The 20,687-nt window shown below is 58.5% G+C and overlaps 1 long non-coding RNA gene across 7 annotated transcripts in view; it reads left to right on the forward strand.

Annotated features, from left to right (window-relative positions):
• Window positions 1-1,479: 1,479 nt before the first annotated feature.
• LOC149128211 (uncharacterized) overlaps window positions 1,480-20,687 on the forward strand; it is a 35,920-nt gene continuing 16,712 nt past the window's right edge. For 3 of the 7 annotated variants that reach the window (XR_016230630.1, XR_016230629.1, XR_016230626.1), the window contains exon 1: window positions 1,480-1,654. This is a non-coding gene — a long non-coding RNA (uncharacterized LOC149128211). The other 4 variants (XR_016230627.1, XR_016230632.1, XR_016230633.1 and 1 more) reach the window with 4 other exon arrangements.

Genomic DNA, 20,687 nt, shown 5'->3' on the forward strand with positions numbered 1-20,687 from the left:
CAGGGCTCTGTTTGGGGAAGTCCTAAGCACAGCAGATAATCTCCCTGCTCCACCTGATATGTGGGGGCTGGGGAGCCTACCTTGGGGGAGGGGGACCCGGCCTGGGCACCGCAGCCGGCCAGCTCGGCACACTGCTTCCGAGGCGCGAGGTCCCGTGGGGCAGGCGTTGCGTCTACACGCTTAGGGGTTTGTGTCTGAAAGGGGGCAGAGGCGTGCCAGGTGGCTGTGCTGTCTCCTGGAGCCTCCTCTGGCTGTGGGCTGGACTGGCGGTCGGTGCTTCCTCTGCGGAGACGCCTGCCTCCTCCTCCTCCCGGCTGACCTCCTGCCTGCCTGGCACTGGCCTGCCTGCACACAGCTGGCACCTGCTCTGCTGGGGGTGGGGGTTGGCTGTGGTCGTCTGCACAGAGCTGTGCGCGCCCTGCCTGCTCACTGTAACTCAGACCGGGGGCCTTGCTTCCTGTGCTCTGGGGGTTCCCCAGCGCCTGGGCTTGGGCCCTGGCCTAGAGGGCGGCTGAAGCCGGGTCCCAGAGTGCCCGGAGCACGGCGGCTGCATTTCCGTGCCGCTGGCCTCAGGGAAAGTGCTTGCACTTGGGCCTGGCTCTGAGTCCTGGTTCTTCTGGTGCCACGTGACCCTGCGCTGGCGCCCGGAGCTCTCTGAGCCCTTGTCCCTGTGCTGCCTGCATGCCCAAGGGCCCCAGTGATGTGGACTGGGCAGGGCTCTGGGGCTGGTGGCCTTGTAGCTTGCAGCCCAGACAAGTGGCCTTGGGGCTCCCTTGAATTCTCCAGGGGCCTGTGACTGGACAGGGCGTTGCTCCCTCCTCCCTGGAGCCAAGAGGGCGCCCCTGTAGGAAGCAGCAAGGAGGCCCCGTAGGAATAGGGGGCCCAGCTGGCTCAGAGCACCATGAGGGGTGACCCCGGGGCCCAGGTTTAAGGTGGTGCCATTGCGGATCCCAGGCAGGGAGGGGAGGCAGCGCGGAGGCCTGGGCCAGCTGTTTCGGCCGGCGCCCGAGCTCACGCCCGAGCTCACCAAGCTGCTCACGATCCATTCAGCGTCTTGGGCAATGCAGAAGGACCAGGTGCAGGGCGCGCGGGCAGGGTTTCCGTTTCTGTTACCTGGGGCTTTCTGTCCAGCACCCTCCCCCCACGCGGCTCTCGCACAGGCCGGCGCATCCAGGTTCTTTCCAGAGGCCTCCAGCTGAGGAATGCTGGCGCAGGGGGGCCCAGCTGCCTGCTGCAAACCTTCCACTGGAAAGGCAGAGCCTGGGACAGTTTGGGGAGCAGGGTCGGGAGGCCCTGACCCGTGTGTCACCTTGGCCTTGGGGAAGTCCACGCCTCTGCTCTCACCCGACCTGGGGACAGCAAGGCTTCCTGTGGTGCTGGCATGCGGATTAAACCCAGGAGGCTGCAGGGTCTGGGCGGGGCCTGAGCAGGGGCGGCCCCTCTGTCTGACTCTGTGGCTCCCTCCCTGAAACAGCCTGGCACTCCGGTCACACTGTGTGGTCCCCGTCATCCCCTTTCACTGATGGGGGAACCGAGGCACGGAGCTGTGCAGTGCAGCACTCAGGACCTCGCGGCTGTGGCAGGAAGAGCTGGGGTTTGACTCCAGGCCGCCGGCTGTGGTGTCCTGTTCCATGCACTCTGCTCGCCCGGGCGGGTATGTGTGTATGTGTGTGTGTGTGTGCGCGCACGCGTGTCACGCCTCTGCACCTGCTTCAAGCGCCTGGCTGAGCTGTGCACGTCTGGACTTCCCCGGGTGTCTCAGGCAGCGGCACAACCCACAGGAGGCCGGGTCAGCTGCGGGAAGCCAGCTCCGAGCCTGCGGCCCGTTCTGCAGGTGGGCGCAGGGCCTGGGGGGCAGGCTGTGGGCTCACCCGGCGGTGCTTCCCAGCCCTGGCTTTGTCACGGGTCGGAGTAAGACGACGAGCTCCTGCTGCCATGGTGGGGTCAGCACTGGACGCTCAGACCTGCCCAGACGCTCCTGATCTGATTCGAGAGGGAGGAGGAAGCCAGGCCCAGCGCCCAGCCAGAGTCAGAGCTCCCACACAGCCAGCCAGCAAGGGGTCCCGCTGGGCCTTGTTTGTCGCAGGCTGGGGACGCAGTACGGGGTAAGGGAGTTCCTGGAGCAGGGTAAGGGGCCCGTCTGTGTCCCTGGCCCTGTCAGTGATTGGGGAGGGCCAAGATGAGGCTGTGGAAGGGCTAGCAGGCTGCAGGATGGGGACCGACTGGGGGGGGCAGGCAGGCCCTGCAGTGTCCCTGGCACTGGGGCAGGACTTCGGCAGTGCCCCGGAGTCTCCAAGCAGGTGTGCGTGTGGGGAAGCAAAGAGTAGGGGAGTCCAGGGCGTGCAGGTGCCGTCTGGGGAGGCGCAGGTAGGGGAGTCCAGGGCGTGCAGGTGCCGTCTGGGGAGGCACGGGTAGGGGAGTCCAGGGCGTGCAGGTGCCGTCTGGGGAGGCACGGGTAGGGGAGTCCAGGGCGTGCAGGTGCCGTCTGGGGAGGCGTGGGAGGCTGTGCGAGGAGCTTCCACACGGGGATGTGAGAGTCTACTGTTGCCGGCAGCTGTTGGCAGAGGCAGAGAGACCGGCTGCCATGTGGGGGCCGCACACTGGGCTTTCTAGGGTAGCAGTGCTCAGTGTTCCTGAGCTACAGGTGCGGAGTCTGGACCCCGCCCCCACCCACCCCAGACCAGTTCGGCCGGGGCCCAGGAATGTGCATTTTGGCATTGTAGGCATGCTTTTGGCACCCCGGGACACTCTGACACTTTGGCAGAAACACCTGTCTTAAAGCCTTCCAGTGGCCCACGCGTGACCTTGGGCTTCAGCAGGCACCCAGGAGGCACGGCTCCCACACTGGCCATTCTCGCCTGGCCGGCTGGAACTGGAGGCCGCCCCGGGAGCCGTGCAGGAGCACGGTGCCGGATCAGGTCCTCTCCTGGCTGAGCTGTGCCTCCTGCAGTTCGTTTCCTTTCTGTACTTCATATCCTCCCCTGCTCAAGGGAGTGTTTCAGACGGCTCGCGAGGGTGCAGCACAAACTAAAAGCAGGGTGAGAAAAAGATGGCAAATCCAAGCAGGGGACATGATGGAGGACGGTGACAGCACTCGGTTATCCGAGCTGCCACTGCGGTGAAATCCGTCCTGACTGCTCCCGGGGTTTAGGGCTACTCCGCGGACTGTGTGACAGCTGAGGGCCAAGGTGCTGGCGCTGCTTCCCAGCTGGCGTCGCTTCCGTGGCCAGAGCACCGGATGCACGGCTGAGCGGTGTAGCGACATGGCGTGCTCCTTAGCAGGCGTGCGGCGTCGCGGGGGCGCAGTCTGGCCGGCGCTGCGGTGACTCTGACCGCCCGAGGACGAGGGCCCCTCGGTCGCTGCCTAAGCCAGCTGGCTGCAGGGTCTTTGTCCTCTGTACCTGATCAGAGGTTCCCAGGCCCTAGTGGCTCACGGCCTCAGGTCAGCTCTACGGCGGCTACAGCAGCCGGAGGGGGACTTGGAGGCCCTTGAAGGGAAGGGGAGGCAACCATGGCGGGCTTTACCTTGGCTTTCGACAGAGAGAGAGGAACTGTGTCAGGAGCATTCCAGACAACAGGCCCCTGGAACGCCCATGCTGCGCACCTGTCCCCACACAACCCCTCCTGTCTTCCAGGCGGGACGAATCCTCTTAGGAGTGAGTGCAAGTAGAACAGGTTGGACGATGCCCACCACGACAGCAGACCCAGCCTCTGGGGAACCGGGGGGTGGGGTGGGCAGGAGCCATGGTGCGTCCTTGTCTTTAGAACCCCACCCGAGGGAGCCCGGTTCCGGAAGTCACTGCAAGACCTGTTGCAGCACAGCCAGGGTGTGGGCATGGTGCGGTCCATTCGCTTCCTGTGTGCTGTGTCTTCTCCCCACTGCTGGAGTCCCCTGGGAACGGGGTTCACCTGCAGCCCCTGGGGGCGAGGTCCCGACCTCTCTGAATAGCAGTCACTAAGCAAAGCCCAGAGGGCCCTGTGAGGATGGTCTGAGGTTGCCAAGTGCCAGGATCTGAGCTCCTTAGTGAGCCAAAGCGAGGGGTCTGCAGGAGGAGCAGCAGCTTCCAGCGACGCGTGCCTCCCCCACGGGCCCTTCTCTCCCAGGGACTGTCCTCCCTGTTCTCTCTGCCTCTCTTCCTCTCTCATGGCTCCCTCCACCCCTCAGGGCTTTGCACATTTGGTTCCTGTTGCAGGGTCCGGAAGCCCCTGGCCCTTGGCAGTGGTTGGAGCGGCAGTTAGGGTTCACCTGCCTGTGGCTTAGGGTTCACTTGCCTTGGGGCACGGGTGCTTGGAGGCACTGCCGGCTTTGAGATGCACTGTGACACCACGGCCCAGCAGCCACGAGTGTGCGGGCCTCTGTGCAAGGCTGGGTGGTGCACAGCCGAGTACTTTGGGGTGATCAGGGTTCACCAGGGATCTCCTGGGAGAGGGACCCTGCAGGAGGGGTGCATGTGTGTGTGCACATGAGGGCACTTCAAACAGTGCAAAGTGGGAAAAGTTCCCGAAAAAAGCACATTATGAACCAAATATGCATAGACTTCAGAAAGTGCTTTGCCCTAAAACATACTTATCTTTTCCCTCTCTGCTTGCTTTGGGAAGTACCCTCATATACACAGACAGGCATCGACACACACCTCTGTCTCTCTGTCCATCTTTCTATCTACCTATCCACCCAGAGATTTGTCTAAGGATGTGACGCACGGTCATGGCGCAGTCCAGAATGTGCAGGGTGGGGACGGGGGGAGGGGCCGGTGTTCCTGTCCCTCCTGGCACAGTCCCCGCTTGCTCAGCGCAGGTCAGTCCTCAGCCGCTCAGGCCCCCAGCCGACTGCCCCGGGTCCACCCGCACCTGCTGCACTCAGAGACTCTGCTGACTGAAGCAGAATCTCCTTCAAACACGCCCTCATGGAAACACCCAGCTGCTGTCTGATCAGGTCCTGGGCCTTGCGTTCCAGACAGACTGACACATGAAATGAACCATCACGGCCCCTACAGTGGCATCTTTCAGGCGTTGGAAGTTTCTGTAGTTCCAGAAGGGCGGGCTGGGCCAGGCGGGGTTCTAGACCGTGTGGGACTGCAAGAGCCAGCCCGAGCACTTCCTGTCCGCTGGTCGGCGGGCAGGGGGCGTCTGCTCTGTGCACGTCCTTGACAAGGGAGGGCCCGACAGAGTCATCTTGCAAACAGAGCTCCGACCTCAGAGTCCTCACCGGGTGTCCAGCCCTGGGGAGTCAGACATGGGCGGACGCTCCTGCCAGCAGGGTGAGCATGGAGTGGCAGCAGGGCCTCAGGGGCAGGGGCCAGTCTGCCTCGGGTTTGACGCTTTCCTCTCCCTGCCCTGTGGCGACGGCAGCGTCTCACGGGTGGCGGCTGCCGTCCTGGGCTGTCCTGGGGCAGCGCTGCCCCTTTGGTTATGAGGCGCCTCTCTCCTCTGCAGAGGGACCTCGTCCCCATGCGCTGGGCATCTGCTTAGAAATGTAAGTGCTCAGGCCCCGCCCCAGACCTGCGGGTCCGAGCTTGCGCTTTAACAAGGTCTGCGGGCGATTCCTGAACACCTAGCCTCTTCCCCTGCGAAGGCACGGAACAATTTCCAGGTGGGATTCCGGAAGAATTGACAGCTCCACCAGCGGGCTGTCCCGCCGAGGCGGATTTCGGGCAGGTGTGAAAGGTGGCGATTCTTTCCCATGCCCTGCCAGGGAGGCCCCCGTGCACCCTGCTCTCGGGCTCAGAGTGGGGCGGTGTGGACACTGCTGGGATGGGCTCAGGTCTCTGCACCTCCACTGACTCCCGGAGGGACCCGGGCAAGGTGCTGCACTTCCCCAAGGAAGTGAAGAATGATTTAAAAAATGCTTTCTGCCGGCGCCGCGGCTCACTAGGCTAATCCTCCACCTAGCGGCGCCGGCACACCGGGTTCTAGTCCTGGTCGGGGTGCCGGATTCTGTCCCGGTTGCCCCTCTTCCAGGCCAGCTCTCTGCTGTGGCCCGGGAGTGCAATGGAGGATGGCCCAAGTGCTTGGGCCCTGCACCCATGGGAGACCAGGAGAAGTACCTGGCTCCTGCCATCGGATCAGCGCGGTGCGCCGGATGCAGCGCGCAGGCCGCGGCGGCCATTGGAGGGTGAACCAACGGCAAAGGAAAACCTTTCTCTCTGTCTCTCTCTCACTGTCCACTCTGCCTGTCAAAAAAAAAAAAAAAAAAAAACCCGCTTTCTTCCCGGCTTGCTGGGAACGTGAGCAGCGTGGCCGTGTACGTGGACAGGCACCCCTGGGCCAGCTCCTGTCCTCGCCCAAGTGTGGACTGGCCGAGCGCAGGTGGGGTTTGCATGCAAAGCAGCCGGCACAGCAGCTGCGATTTTTATGACTATTGGCTTGTGTGGCTGCCCTGGGTGCACAGCCAACACGAGGGCGTGGCTGGGGCAGCCCCGCTCCTGACTCATACCCAGAGACGGGTTGGGTGGGGGCGGGGGCCACCTTTGGCTGGGGCGGTGTCTCTTAGGCAGCCAGTGTTCCCGAGAGACTCCAAGAGGCCCACAGGAGGGTTGCCGTGGCGACAGGGGGCTGTCCCGAGGCCCTGTAGTGAGATGTGTTGCCGTGCTGTGCGGTCACGGGAGGTGGCCTCCCCGCCCCCGCCCTGGGACCCTGCACTGGGGCTGCTTTCCTGCCTGCACTTGGCTTTCCAGAGGGGTTCTGTCCTGTGCCCTAGTGGGCGGGTGGGTGGGGCACCCACGGCAGACATTCAGAATAGGCCATGCCCACCCAGGAGAGAGCCCATGCCCAGGTCTTTCCAAGGAGAGGAGATTTAAAAGCACTCGGGCCCCTGGGGAGAGAGCAAGGAAGCAGGAGATGGTGTGGGGGAGAAGCTGTCGAGGGCACAGTGGCGCCGGCGGCCAACTCTGTGGCTGTTTCTGCATGATGAGTCTTCGCTGAGTGCCTGCTGTATACGGCGGAGGTCACCTACTGGGGGAATGGAGGACGGGGTTGAGATGTGAAGGTGAGGAAGAGGAGCTGGGGGAGAGACAGACAGGCAGCTCGACTCTCTGTCTGTCTGTCTGTTGGCTGCCAGGGATGTGGGCTGGCGTGGGGGTGTGCGGCGAGCAGGGTGCACGGTGGGGCTGGGGTCCTGAGCTGGAGGCTTGAGCAGGGACCCCAAGGAGGAGCTGGGCCCCCAGGAGGTGAAGGTGCAGGGTGAGGGGTGACGGGGGCCTCTGGGCCCCGGGCTGCCGTGGGTGGGTCTGGAAACCTCTGCTGGGGCCGGGTCTCTGGGAAGTTCGTGTTCTGCCCCCTGCAGCTGCCTCCCCAGAGGTGCGCCTGGTGGATGGGCCCATGGCCGGCAGCAGGAGAGGGGCCAAGGACTACAGAGCGCTGGCCGGTCTCCTTCGGTGCCCAGCAGGACAGGCAGGGTCCCCGCCAGCAGCCTGGGCATGGCTGGTTGCCCAGACATCTGCGAGTTTGCTACCTGCCCTGGGCCTGTGTCGGGCTAAGGCAGCCGGAGGGGCAGCTGCAGCCCCCAGACGCTCCCCTGGGTCTGCGGGAAGCTGTCCAGGAAGCAGCTGGGTTCCGGGCCGCAGCTCCCCCAGCTTCCGCTGGGTGCTTCCTCTTGCCCCTGGTCGCTTCTCTTCCTGAGGGTCCCTGGAGCCCAGCTAGCTCTGGCCAGGAGAAGTTTTCTGGGCTGATCCGACTCTACCTGGAACTACTGTGCAGAGACCCTGTGTTGCCTGTGGCTGACCCCAGGACACAGAGCTCACTGGATAGAGATGGTCAGGAGTGCAAGGGGTAGGAGGGAAAGAGGGCGTGACCAGGACACACTGGACACAGACCCCAGGAGCTCCTGGATGCGACCAGACCCCAGAAACAGGCCAGGAGGGGTAGCAGAAGCCTGGCAGAGCCGGAGGGGCCCGTGCTCGGGGGTCTCCAGCCCGGGAGGAGCTTGCCCTCCTTGGAGTCAGCATGGTCTGCTTCCTGCCCTCCTACCTGAGATGGGAGAGCCCAGGGCGCCCGCTGTGCCAGCCTGCAGCCCACCTGCACCGGCCGCCAAGTGGGCACAGCCGACCCCTCTTGGTCCCCTCCAGACCTTGTGGGTGACGGAATGCAGAAGCCTTCGAAGACAGCTGTGGTCGGACTCCATGAGCCTGCGAAGATGAAGCAAAATGTTCATGTCCCAGAATATAAAACGGGGGTGCATTCGCAGCGCACGCACGATTCGGGAGACAGAAAAAATAATAACAAGGAAAAGACCCGCTGTGCCATCACCGAGAGTAAATGCTGTTCCTATTTTGCATATTAGCTGCCATGCTTCTCCCTATGCCTTCATGTAAATACATTTCTGCCTTTATGTCCGTGGGCCAAAATCGGATGGCAGTGTGTGCGGCTTTGAAAACATTGCTTTCTCGTTTCACACTATCAGTGCATTTCCTCGACAGAAAACCAAGGGCGAGTGTTGTGGCACAGCCGGTTAAGCCGCTGCTTTGGGAAGCAGGCGTCGAGTCCTGCCTGCGCCTCCCACCCGGCTTCCAGCTCCCGTGGACCCTCGGGGGCTCGGGCGGTCCAGTATCCGGGAGACCTGGATCGGGTTCTGAGCTCATGGTTTCAGCTGTAGCAGGCATCTGGGGAGTGAACCAGTGGATGGAAGATGTCTCTGTCTCTGTCACTACATTTCAAACAAAACCCACTCCACGCACTGCTGACTGTGGGCACTGTGTGCAACAGTGCCTGGGGCTTGCCCGGCCTGTGTACCTGAGAATCCATTTCTCTTGACCATTGTCACCTTCTCACTGTCCCCTGCCGACCTCTGTTCTGTCTCTGCCTCTGTGAGTTGGATGATCTAATTCCTCTTCTGCTGTGTTGAAGTGTCACTGACGCACACAGCTTGCACAGGCTGGGGGCACGCAGAGCGTTGCCTTGCTTTGCGTGCCTTGTGCAATGGTTGTGACCCTCCGGCCAGGTCCCCCAGGCGCTTGTGTGCTGAAGTTTAAGCCCCACGGTGATGTCTCAGGGGCGGGAACTTCATCTGCTGTTGAGTGTTGGGGCCCTGGGGAGGTGACTGGGGTAAGTGACATCCCAAGGGTGGGACCCCACAGGGATCCCTGGTAGCTTTCTAAGAGGAGGAGGAGGAGTGGCCAGAAGAGGCCTCCCCGGCTCCTGCTCCGCTGCTCTGCCTTGGGAGCCTGCCAGCGAGAAGGTCATCGCTACACGCAGTCTTCGGCCTTGGCCTTCTAGAACTATGAACCAAAAATAAGCCTCTCTCTCTCTCTCTCTCTTTAAAAAAGGATTTATTTATTCAAAAGGCAGAGTGATAGAGCGAGCGAGTGGGCGAGATCTTCCTTCTGCTGGTTCAGTCGTCAAATTGCTGCCATAGCAGGTCTGAGCCTCCCTGAAACCGGGAGCCAGGAGCTCCATCCGGGTCTCCCGCACAGGTGCAGGGGCCCAAGCACTTGGCCATCCTCCTCTGCTTTCCCAGGCCATTAGCAGGGAGCTGGATTGGAAACGGAGCCGCAGGGTGTAGAACTGGTGCCGGAATGGATGATGAAAATGGGACCCGCATATGTACACACACACACACCTCCCGGAATGTTGTATATGCACACACACATACACACCAGGACATTGCACATGCATATTCACACACACACACACACCAGGACATTGTACATGCATACGCACACACACACAAACACACACCGGACATTGTACATGCATATGCGTACACAAACACACACACCCCCCCACCCCGGAACATTGTACATGCATACACACACACACACACACACCGGGGCATTGTACATGCATACGCACATACATACACACTGGGACATTGGACCCACACACACACACACACACACACACTGGGACATTGGACCCACACACACACACACACACACACACTGGGACATTGGACCCACACACACACACACACTGGGACATTGTACATATGCATATGCACACACACAGACACATCCCAGAACATTGTACATGCATACACACACACACACACACACACACACACTGGGATATTGTTCATGCATGCAGATGTACATACATACACACTGGGACATTGACCCACACATGCACACACACACTGGGACATTGGACCCACACACACACACACACTGGGACATTGTACATATGCATATGCACACACACAGACACATCCCAGAACATTGTACATGCATATACACACACACACACACACACTGGGACATTGGACCCACACACACACACACACACACACTGGGACATTGTACATATGCATATGCACACACACAGACACATCCCAGAACATTGTACATGCATACACACACACACACACACACACACACTGGGATATTGTTCATGCATGCAGATGTACATACATACACACTGGGACATTGACCCACACATGCACACACACACTGGGACATTGTACATGCACACACACACACACACCCGGACACTATTGAACCTTAAAGAAGAAAGAAGTGCTGTCACTTGCAACCACACGAATGAGGCTGATGGACATTACAGTAAGTGAAATGAGCCAGGCACAGCAAGACAGGCTCTCACTCACACGTGCATTGGAAAGGCTGACCTCAGGGGCCAGCGTTGTGGTGCAGTGGGTCAGGCTGCCACCTGTAGCACCGACATCCCGTGTGGCCGCCAGTTCGAGCCCCGGCAGCTGCACTTCCGATCCAGCTCCCTGCTAATACACCTGAGCAGGCAGCAGAGGATGGCCCAAGTGCTTGGCCCCCTGCCACCCAGGCGGGAGACCAAGATGGAGTTTCTGGCTCCTGGTCTCAGCCTGGCCCAGCCCCGGCCATGGCAGCCATATAGGGAGTGAAGCACTGGATGGAAGACCTCTGTGTGTCTCTCCCTCTCTCTCTGTAACCCTGTCTTCCAAATAAGTAAACAAATCTTCTAAAGCATAAAGTAATCAATTCACTAATTAATTAAAAAGTCACACTCGCGGCCGGTGCTGCGGCTCACTTGGCTAATCCTCCATCTGAGGCGCCGGAACCCCAGGTTCTAATCCCAGTCGGGGCGCCAGATTCTGTCCCGGTTGCCCCTCTTCCAGGCCAGTTCTCTGCTGTGGCCCGGGAGTGCAGTGGAGGATGGCCCAAGTGCTTGGGCCCTGCACCCCATGGGAGACCAGGAGAAACACCTGGCTCCTGGCTTTGGATCAGCGCTGTGCGCCAGTTGCAGGGTGCCAGCCGCAGCAGCCATTTGGGGGTGAACCAATGGCAAAAGGAAGACCTTTCTCTCTGTCTCTCTTTCTCACTGTCTAACTCTGCCAGTCAAAAAAAAAGTCACACTTGCAGCAGCAGAGCGCACAGTGCTGGTTATCTGGGCTGGGGCTGGGGCGCTGTCGTCACAGCGGGCAAAGCTTCTGTCCTGCGCTGGCTCCAGAGTGTGGGGTGGTAATGTGCCCTCCGATTCGCTAAGGTGCTCGGTGGGCTGGCCTCAGGGAATAGCTGTCTCTCTGCAGCTGTTTGTCTGTTTTCTGTCACCAACAGCAATGCCACAGGCTGGGAGAGGTGTAAAGGGGCCCGTGTTGTGGTACAGCAGGTTGAGCTGCCGGTTGCGACAACTGTCAGCGGCTGTCGTGAGCAGGAATGTACAGGTGTCTCCAGGACCCCGTTCCCGATCCTGTGGATAGACACTCAGAGCTGGGGTTACTGGATCATAGGGGAACTCTGTCTTTCGTGTTTTTGAGAAACCTCCATATTGTTTTCCACAGTAAACATCAACTTGCATTCCGCCAACCCTACACACCAGTCGCCTTTTCTCCTCATCCTTTCCGACACGTGCTGAATGTGTGTGTCTGTGTGCGTGTGCATGTGTGTATTCTAACACGGACGAGAGATAGCTCACTGTGGTTCTGATTAGCGTTTCCCTGCTGATGGACGGTGTTCAGCCCTCGTATACCTCTCCGCTCTGCATTTTCTTTGGAGAACAGTGTGTTTAAATCACTTGTCCACTTTTTAACCAGGTCATTTTTTTTTTTTTTTTTTTGCTATGGGGTTGTAGGGGTTCCTTACGTATTTTGAATGCTAACTCTGTATCAGATATAGGCGAATGGTTTGCACGTGTTTTTGCCCGTTCTGTGGATTTTCTTCTCATTCGGCGACTGTATCCTTTGTGGCGCGGAAGTTCTTCCCCTCAGTTAGCGCTGCGGCTCCAGCCTGCCGTCTCCCTCTCGGCTTTCCCTCAGGATATCTGCAGTCCAGCCAGAGGCTTGTTGGTTTTGTGTTTGTGAAAACGCCAACTCTTAATTGTGTTGATTTCCCCCCATTCTCCATTGCATTTATTTGTGCTCTGATTTGGACCATCTTCTTCCTTCTCTCAACTTTGGGCTTGGTTTGTGAATCTCCGTGTTTGGTGAGGTGTAAGGCTGCCTTGTGTATTTGAGGTCTTTCTTCTTTCTCAATGGAGACATCTGTGGCTAGAAACTTCCCTGAGTTTTGGGGTGCTGTGTTTTTGTTTGTCTGTAGATTTTTTCTAATTTCCCTTTCGAATTCTCTGACCCAACTTTACCCTCACGCATATGTTGACTTCAGCGCACTTGTGAGTATTCCTGTTTTCCTCCGTTCCTGACGTCTAACTCTGTTCCTTGGTGCCTGCGTGATTCCGGGGCTTGGAATGATGCCGAGGGCTTGCTCTGGGAGTGAGTGCGGGGTCTCCACTGGGAACGTGCCGTGTGTGTCCGTGGCTGTGGAGAGCCATGTTTGGTGCGCGTCGGGTGCACTGGGCCAGTCGGCTGCTTCCTTGTTGATTTTCTTTCTGCATGATCTGTCCATCATTAGCAACACAGCACTGAGTTCTCCTACGGTGCTTGTGTTCCGTCCATTTCTCTCTCAGCTCTGTAAATGTTTGCCTCTAGTTTCGGATTCTCTGATGCCGGCTGTGTACCTATTTATAACTGTCAGATCTGCCTATGGAATTGACTCCTTTGTCTTTACATAAGGACCTTCTTTATCACTCGTGACAGTGCGCAAGTACCTGTTGTGTGGAATAGATACGGCTGCTCCTGCTTTTTCTGACCATGATTTGCATGGCATATTTTTCTGTCCGTTTACTCTCAAGTTATGGGCGTCCTTAAACCGAAAATGAGTCTCTTACAGACTCATTGGATTTTTTTAAAATAAAGATTTATTTATTTATTCGAAAGGCAGAGTTAGAGAGCCAGAGAGAGAGAGAGAGAGAGAGAGAGGTCTTCCATCTGATGGTTCACTCCCTAGATGGCTACAATGGCTGGAACTGTGCTGATCCGAAACCAGGAGCCAGGAGCCTCCTCCACGTAGGTGCAGGGTCCCAAGCACTTGGGCCATCTTCCACTGTTTTCCCAGGTCACAGCAGAGAGCTGGATCGGAAGTGGAACAGCCAGGACTTGAACCAGTGCCCATATGGGATGCCGACACTGCAGGAGGCAGCTTTACCCACTACGCCATAACACTGGCCCGGTTCATTGGATCTTGATTTTTAAAAATCCATTCATCCACTCTGTGTCTTTTGTGTTGAGTCCATCTACACCTAGAGGGATCATTTGTCGTTAAGGAGTTACTGTTGCAAGTTTGCTCATTCTTTTCTGTCTGTTTTGCGGTCTCCTGCTCTCCGTCTTCATGATTCGATGACGTTTTTTGTGGTGATACACTGTGACATTTTCTCTTTATCTTTATTGTATCTACAATAGGTTTTCCTTGTGGTTATCATGAAGTTTCCATAAAACTTCTTATAGTTATGACAACCTATGTCAACTTGCTAACAACTTCAATTGCATACAAAAACCACACCTTCGCTCCTCGCCCTCAACACTGTGAGCTACTGATGTCAGATTTACTTCTTTTTCTTCTGTGTATCCACTCACACATTTTTGTGGTTACAGCTATTCTTAAACTCTGCACCTGACTTTTATCGCAGGGTTAAAGTGTGGGGGTCAAGTGACTGAGCACTGCCATCCAGTACCGTGTTGTTCTGCACGTACCTGCGTCTTCACCTGTACCTGGGATTCCTACTCCAGACGATTTTGTGTTGCTACTTCGTGTCTTTCCATTTCAACTGGAAGAACTCCCTGTAGCGTTTGTGCAAGGCAGGCCTGCTGGTGGTAAGCTTCCTCAATTTTGTCTGGGAAAGCCTTTCTCTCTCCTTTAGTTAAAGAATTTATTCATTTATTTGGAAGGCAGAGTGACACAGAGAGGCAAGAGAGATCTTTCATCTGGTTCACTCCCCAAATGGCCGCAGTGGCCAGACCTGGGCCGGGCTGAAACCAGCAGCCAGGAGGTCCCTCTGGGTCTCCCACGGGGGTGGCAGGGCCCAGATACTTGGGCCAACCTCTGCTGCTTTCCCGGGCACATTAAAAGGGAGCTGGATGGGAAGTGGAGCAGCTGGGGCTCGAACTGGCGCTCAACATGGGATGCAGGTGTCACCAGCAGTGGCTTATCCCGCTGCCCCCCAGTGCTGGTGTCTCTCCCTTCTTTTTCTTTTTTTTTTTTTTTAAGATTTTATTTATTTGAAAGTCAGAGTTACACATAGAGAAGAGAGGCAGAGAGAGAGAGAAAGAGAGAGAGATCTTTCATCCACTGGTTCACTCCCCAATTGGTTGCCAAGGCCAGAGCTGCGCTGATCGGAAGCCAGGGGCCAGGAGCTTCTTCTGGGTCTCCCACACAGGTGCAGGGGCCCAAGGACTTGGGCCATCTTCTGCTGCTTTCCCAGGCCATAGCAGAGAGCTGGATCAGAAGAGGAGCAGCTGGGACTAGAACCGGCACCCACATGGGATGCCAGCGCTTCAGGTCAGGGCTTTAACCCATTGTGCCACACCACAGTGCTTGGTTGGCAGATTTCCTTCCGGAGCTTTGAATGTGTCATCTCACTCAGCCCTGGCCTGGGAAGTGTGACAGTGCGGGGTGTGACAGGGAGGGGTCCCAGGACTGGGACGAGCCGCCGATCTCTCTGATGTCAGCGCAGCGCGTCTCGGCACAGGCCTCGTGTCCTTGGGCCCTCATGAATGTGCACGTCCCTTTCTCACCCAGGCGCGTCCAGGGAGGCCCGGAGCTCTCTTCCCTCTCTGCTCCCCGCTCCCCTCCCTGCTGCTCGGCCTGTGTAACTGCAGACCATCCGTGTTGGAGTTGGCGGGTTCCGGAGCTCGCTCCTGTCCACTGTCGATGCTTGCTGGGCTGGCTGCTGGGGTCTGCGGGCTGTCTGCAGGGGCCCTCGGGGGTCTGAGGCACGTGTGGGCCATCCTTGGGGACCGTGGCCCGTCCAGCTGGCTGGGGAGCTGTGGCGATCTGCCGCCAGAGAGCACTGCCCCTTCACCTTAGCGTTCTCTGACCTCGGAGATGGACTCACACCGATTCCCTCTACCTTTGTTCATCAGGCGGGCCCGGGTGGAGTCCGGCGGGGCCGGGCTGCGAGCGTCTGCCCGTGACTCCGTCCGTGCGAGGGCCTGGCGCAGACCTGCCTGGCTTCCCGGTCTGCCCTTTGCCCAGGGTGGGGCCCTGACCCCAGCACGAGCTATTTGAGGGGCAGAAGCGGGTTTGTGAAGCTGGAAGCTTGTACGTGGGCAGGCTCGTATTTCACAAAAACGGTGGGGGGGGGGAAGGCAGCACAGAAGCGCAGAGGGAAACGGGGAGGGGAGGGAAGCTCACCTCTGACTGCTGCGCCCCGAAACCTTGCGCCAGGAGCGGCTCGGGGCACCGCTCCAGGCGCTCTCCTCGGTGTCTCCGTGCAAACGCGCCCGGTGCCCCGGCTCTTTCACAGCGATGCCGCGATCCGCCGTCCGCCAGCTCAGGCTCCGTTTGGCCAGGGGCTCAGGGCTGAGTGTCTGGGTTTATTTCGCCCGTCATCATCGTACGTTTATCTTTCGTACCCAAGGGGGTACTTCCATGGACTAGATGACTGGAGATTTCTCCCTGGGCAGAAGGTGTGGAATTTAAAATCTGTGAGCGGAGCAGTCGTGGTCCCATCACTGATGAATGTGAGCACACCCCGGGTGCGGCTGCTTCTGCGCGAGGGTGCGTGGCGGCGTGTGGCATTGGGCATCTTGTTACATTTCCATCCATCGACGCTGCTTCCTGGAATTCCCTGCTCACAGAATTCCTCCCCGTGTCCTGGTTTGCTGCTTCCTTCGAACGTCAGGTGCACCCCACCTATCCCCATAAATTCCTGCTTCGGCTGTTTGGATGCTGAAATGCCGCAGTCGGCCGGTTAGCGTCGCGGTTTGTTTGGAGAGCTTCTGATCACGGTTTTCCTGTGTATGCGCTCAGAGCTGCCAGTTCCTTTCTCCGATGTCACCTTGGTTATTCCTTGGTGGGGGACACCACGCTCAGGAGCTGCATTTTTGAAACATTTCCTACCTACCCTAGGTTTAAAAATTAAAAAGTATTTTACTCCAACACTTTTTTTTTTTTTAAGATTTATTTTTGAAAGCAATACAGAGAGTGGGGTGGGAGGGGAGAGAGAGAGAGAGAGAGAGAGAGAGAGAGAGAGAGAGACTGGTTCCAGTGCTGGGCCAGGCTGAAGCCAGGAGCCAGGAGCTTCTTCTGGTTTCCCACATGGATGGCAGGGGCCCAAGCACTTGGGCCACATTCTGCTGCTTTTCTTAGGCTATTAGCAGGGAGCTGGATGAGAAGCGGAGCGGCAGGGACTCGAGCCGGTGCCCATGTAGGATGCCGGCACTGCAGGCAGTGGCTCCACCCGCCGAGCCACAGCACGGGCCCTGCGTGGCTGTGCTTTGCAGCAGCTTCACCCGCTGTACCGTAGATTTTGTTTCTCTCTGCAGTGGACTTGCTGCTGGACTCGGGTCCTCCCCACTGGACTGTCTGTGCTGGTGCCAGCAGCCCCGTTCCCATTCTGCTCTCGTGTGTGCGAGGGCAAGTCCTTCCTGTGGTTCCCTTTAATTTTAAAGATTTTCTGAACTCCCTGTCCTTTTTTCCTCCGGAAGAACCATCTTGATAAGTTCCGTGACAAGTCTCCCACGGCTTTTGGCTGGAGTTCCATTGAATTTATAGATTACTTGGGAGGCACAGTCACATCTTTGAAACGGGAGTCTTCTTACCCAGGAACAAGGTCTTTTTAAAATAAGAAAAGTTTGCAAGTTTTCTTTAAATGGGTCTTGTCCTTGTTTTGGTTAGTTTATTCTTATCTTAAAACATTTTTTAATGTGTTAGTTTCATTTATTTGAAATACAGACACACATAGACAGATACATAGATGGAGAGATCTTCCATCACGTTGTTATCTCCCAAAGCCTGCAACAGCGGAAGCTGGGCCAGGCTGAGCCAGGAGCCAGGACTCCATGCAGGTGTCCCACTTGGACGGCAGGAACCCGAGTACTCGAGCCACACTGGCTGCCTCCCAGGTCATGCGGGAAGCTGGACTGGAAGCAGAGCTGCATTTAACCCACGCGCTCTGGTAACGGAGGAGGGTTTCCCAGGAAGCAATGTGGCTGCTGAGCCGATGCCCCCCACGACGTAATCTTCACGTCGTATGAATGGGAGGGTTTAAGTGGTTCCCAACTGTTGCTACTCTAGGAAAGGTTTTTCTCCCCTGACATCCTAGTTATGCCTTCGTTTTAAAAGGATTCCTTTGTGTCACACACCCTGGAAATAATGATCGCTTTTTGTGTCCGTTGGGGTCCCTGGGGTTTCAGGGTGAGGGTATGTGATGCCATTTTTTGCGGACGTCTCCTAATTATGTCTGCACTTGGGTGAAATTTTAGACTATTTTGTAGGGCAAGGCACTGGCGGCCGGCACGTGGGAGGCAGGGCTGGGCCTGGACCCTGGGTCCCCCAAGCCTGGCCCAGTGCCTGCCTGTGTGGCTGGCTGGGCGGATTCTAGCACACAGCCCTCGCTTGCACCTTGTGCTACCTGGCATTGCCAGTGTATGTGATGCCTACACGAAGTCACAGAGCCCATGCGGCTTCCTATTGACTCCCCATGGCCCTCTCGCAGAAGGAGGCCTTTGGAACTGACGCGTCTGTAAGAGAGGGTCACAGGTGAGTCCCAGGTTCCCCGAGATTGTGGGAGACGGTGAGGTTATATCCTAGCCCGGGGTCCACGCTCCCCCGCCCCCTCCCCTTTGGCTTATATGTCTTCTATCCCTGACTCAGCCCGGCCGACTTATCCCTTAGTTCCTGAGACTGAAAACATCACTGGCAGTGTGGACACAGGTCTCCTGGGTGAGGAATCGGGGTTGGTTCTCAGGTCATCGAGGGTCACCAGCGTGACTGCAGGGGGTGGGGGTGTGTGACACCTTGGGTGGGCGTCGACTAGAACAGCCTCACCGTGGGGAGCAGGTGGTAGCTCCCTGGCTGCACCTACGCGCCCTCACGTGTGCCGTGTGTGCTCTGGCTCTGGGTGTCAGTGCCTGTGGCAAGGCGTTTCCTGCGTGTCACCTGTGCGAATCCCTGGTTCTGTGCAGAAGGCTGAGGTTGGAACAGCTCTCGGCTTGTCTTCCACCCTCTCGCCTCTCCTCCTCCACACCTGTCTTGGGGGTGCCGTAGCTGGTGGCGCACGGTGCAGGCCTGGGCCCAGCTCTGTAGTGGTTTCCTGTCCCAGGGGAGGTCTCCTACAAAGCATTCTCCAGGAAGTCAAGGGACAACGCTGACTCAGCCCTGCAGTGGGACCGGCTGGGGGAGCCCCGCTCCTGGCCCTGTGACCCCACCGCCACCCCCGCCCCGCCTGGCCAGGCACAGGGTGTCAGGACTGAGGGCTGCGCTGCGGCGGCCAGGTGGGAAGTCATGAGCACTGTCCAGGCGCCCTGCCTGCCACCTGGGAGGTGTTGGCCCCTGGGGCACCTGCGGAGGAACCACAGGTACTGGAAAGCCTCCCAGACCGACAGGTACAGCAGGCGGGGCCTTTTGGGGAGGGGCCTCCTCTCACTGTGGGTTAGTTTCCACGGATGCTAGGGCGAGCTGTCTCCTGAGATGGGGGCCATGTGCTGCTTGGCTGGGGGCCAAGTGCTGCCTGCATTCCAGGGACAGGAGTGTGGCCCTGGCCCCTCGGTCCAAGGTGGCCCCTGGCCATCGGCACGGGGCCAGGTTTCTGTGACTAGATCTTTGCACAAAGCAGTGGTGTTGGTGCTCGGGGCTGGGGTGGGGCTGCTGGTACCCGTAGGTGGTCCCGCAGTGCAGGGGGGCTGGGCAGCTGTCCCCTGGGTCCTGGCCTGCAGTTACCCAGGCCCTTACTCACTGCCCTGTTGCCTGCAGAGTGTGTGGGGCTGTGTCTCAGTCCGCTATCTGATGCTCTGAGAACGGCGGACCGGCAGATTGATAGGGTCTTTGAGTGGCGACTTGGACTCCCCGGCAGCAGAGAGTGGGGGCTCTCGGGTGAGGCCTGGAGGTGACAGGGAGGTGGTGGTCATCCTGGCACATAGACCAGTGCGGGGCAGGAAGCGTGGAACAAAAGGGACAGGGTTGGCCCTGAGTCATAGGCAGGGCAGTGACACCAGATCTGACACCAGATCTGCGAAGACGCGCGTGGGTCTCTGCCCGCTGCTGGGCGACCGGCCGCTCTTTAAGTGGCGTTCATCTCACGTGGCTCTCGATTTCCAGGGAAGCCTGGGGGGAGAATGGCCAGGCTGGGGGTCAAGTTCCAGGTCACCTTGAGGCATTTGTGGGGTGCAGGGTCAGCCAGAGAGAGCGGGGCTCTGCCTGCGGTCTGGGGGCTCCTGTTCGCTCCAGACACAGCCCCATGGAGCCCAGCCTGGTCTGTTCATCCTCACTCGAGGGCGCCTGGACCCGGGGCCTGGCGCATGCACACAGGCCACAGCAGGGGCGACCAGAAGCCCTCCAGAGGCCAGGCTGCGTGACGAGCGGGGGACTGTCCTGCTCCCTCGCTCGCTCCGTGAGGAGCTGTCACGTTGCGAGAGCTGGGGAACGGACATCTGTAGCCAACGTCCACTGACTGAGCTTGGACTGAGCCCTTGCCTCCCAGGAGATGGCCACACGCTGTCCCCTTGACGGCGGCTTGTGAGACGCCTGAGCCAGAGGCCCCTGCTAGCCAGTCCCAGATTCCTGGGCCCTGGGAGCGGTGAGGCGGCTCCTGTGTGCTGCGTCAGGCTGCTGAGTCTGGGGACTTGGGTTTTATAGCCCTGGGCAGCCAGCGAATCGGACCCTCTCAGCTGTGTGTGAGAGCACGGCCCCAAAGCCAAGTGCACCGACATCAGGAAACTTCTGTGGGTTCAGATCCTCACTCTGCCGTTTACAAAGCTGCACAGCCTTAGGCAGGTGTTAACTCTGCAGGCCTCAGTCCCTTCATCTGTAAAATGGGGACAAGAACAGCCCCCGTGTCCCAGGGCAACTGTGGGGATGAAATGAGGCAGGCCCCATGAGTGACTTGGAAGAGCACTAGCACTCGACTGTCACCACCGTCATCGTTGTGGTCCGCCCGTGCTAATGCTCCCACAATTCCTGTTCACCAAGCTCACCTTTCCTCCTGCACTTTGCACCTCTGTCCTCCATTAATTAATTAATTAATTAATTATTTTTTTTGACAGGCAGAGTTGACAGTGAGAGAGAGAGACAGAGAGAAAGGTCTTCCTTTGCCCTTGGTTCACCCTCCAATGGCCGCCGCGGCCAGCGCGCTGCAGCCGGCGCACCGCACTGATCCGATGGCAGGAGCCAGGAGCCAGGTGCTTTTCCTGGTCTCCCATGGGGTGCAGGGCCCAAGCACCTGGGCCATCCTCCACTGCACTCCCTGGCCCCAGCAGAGAGCTGGCCTGGAAG

The sequence above is a fragment of the Oryctolagus cuniculus genome, chromosome 2 (genome assembly GCF_051225735.1).
Source record: "Oryctolagus cuniculus isolate XC-2025 breed Fujian yellow rabbit chromosome 2, ASM5122573v1, whole genome shotgun sequence".
Classification (NCBI taxonomy): domain Eukaryota; kingdom Metazoa; phylum Chordata; class Mammalia; order Lagomorpha; family Leporidae; genus Oryctolagus; species Oryctolagus cuniculus.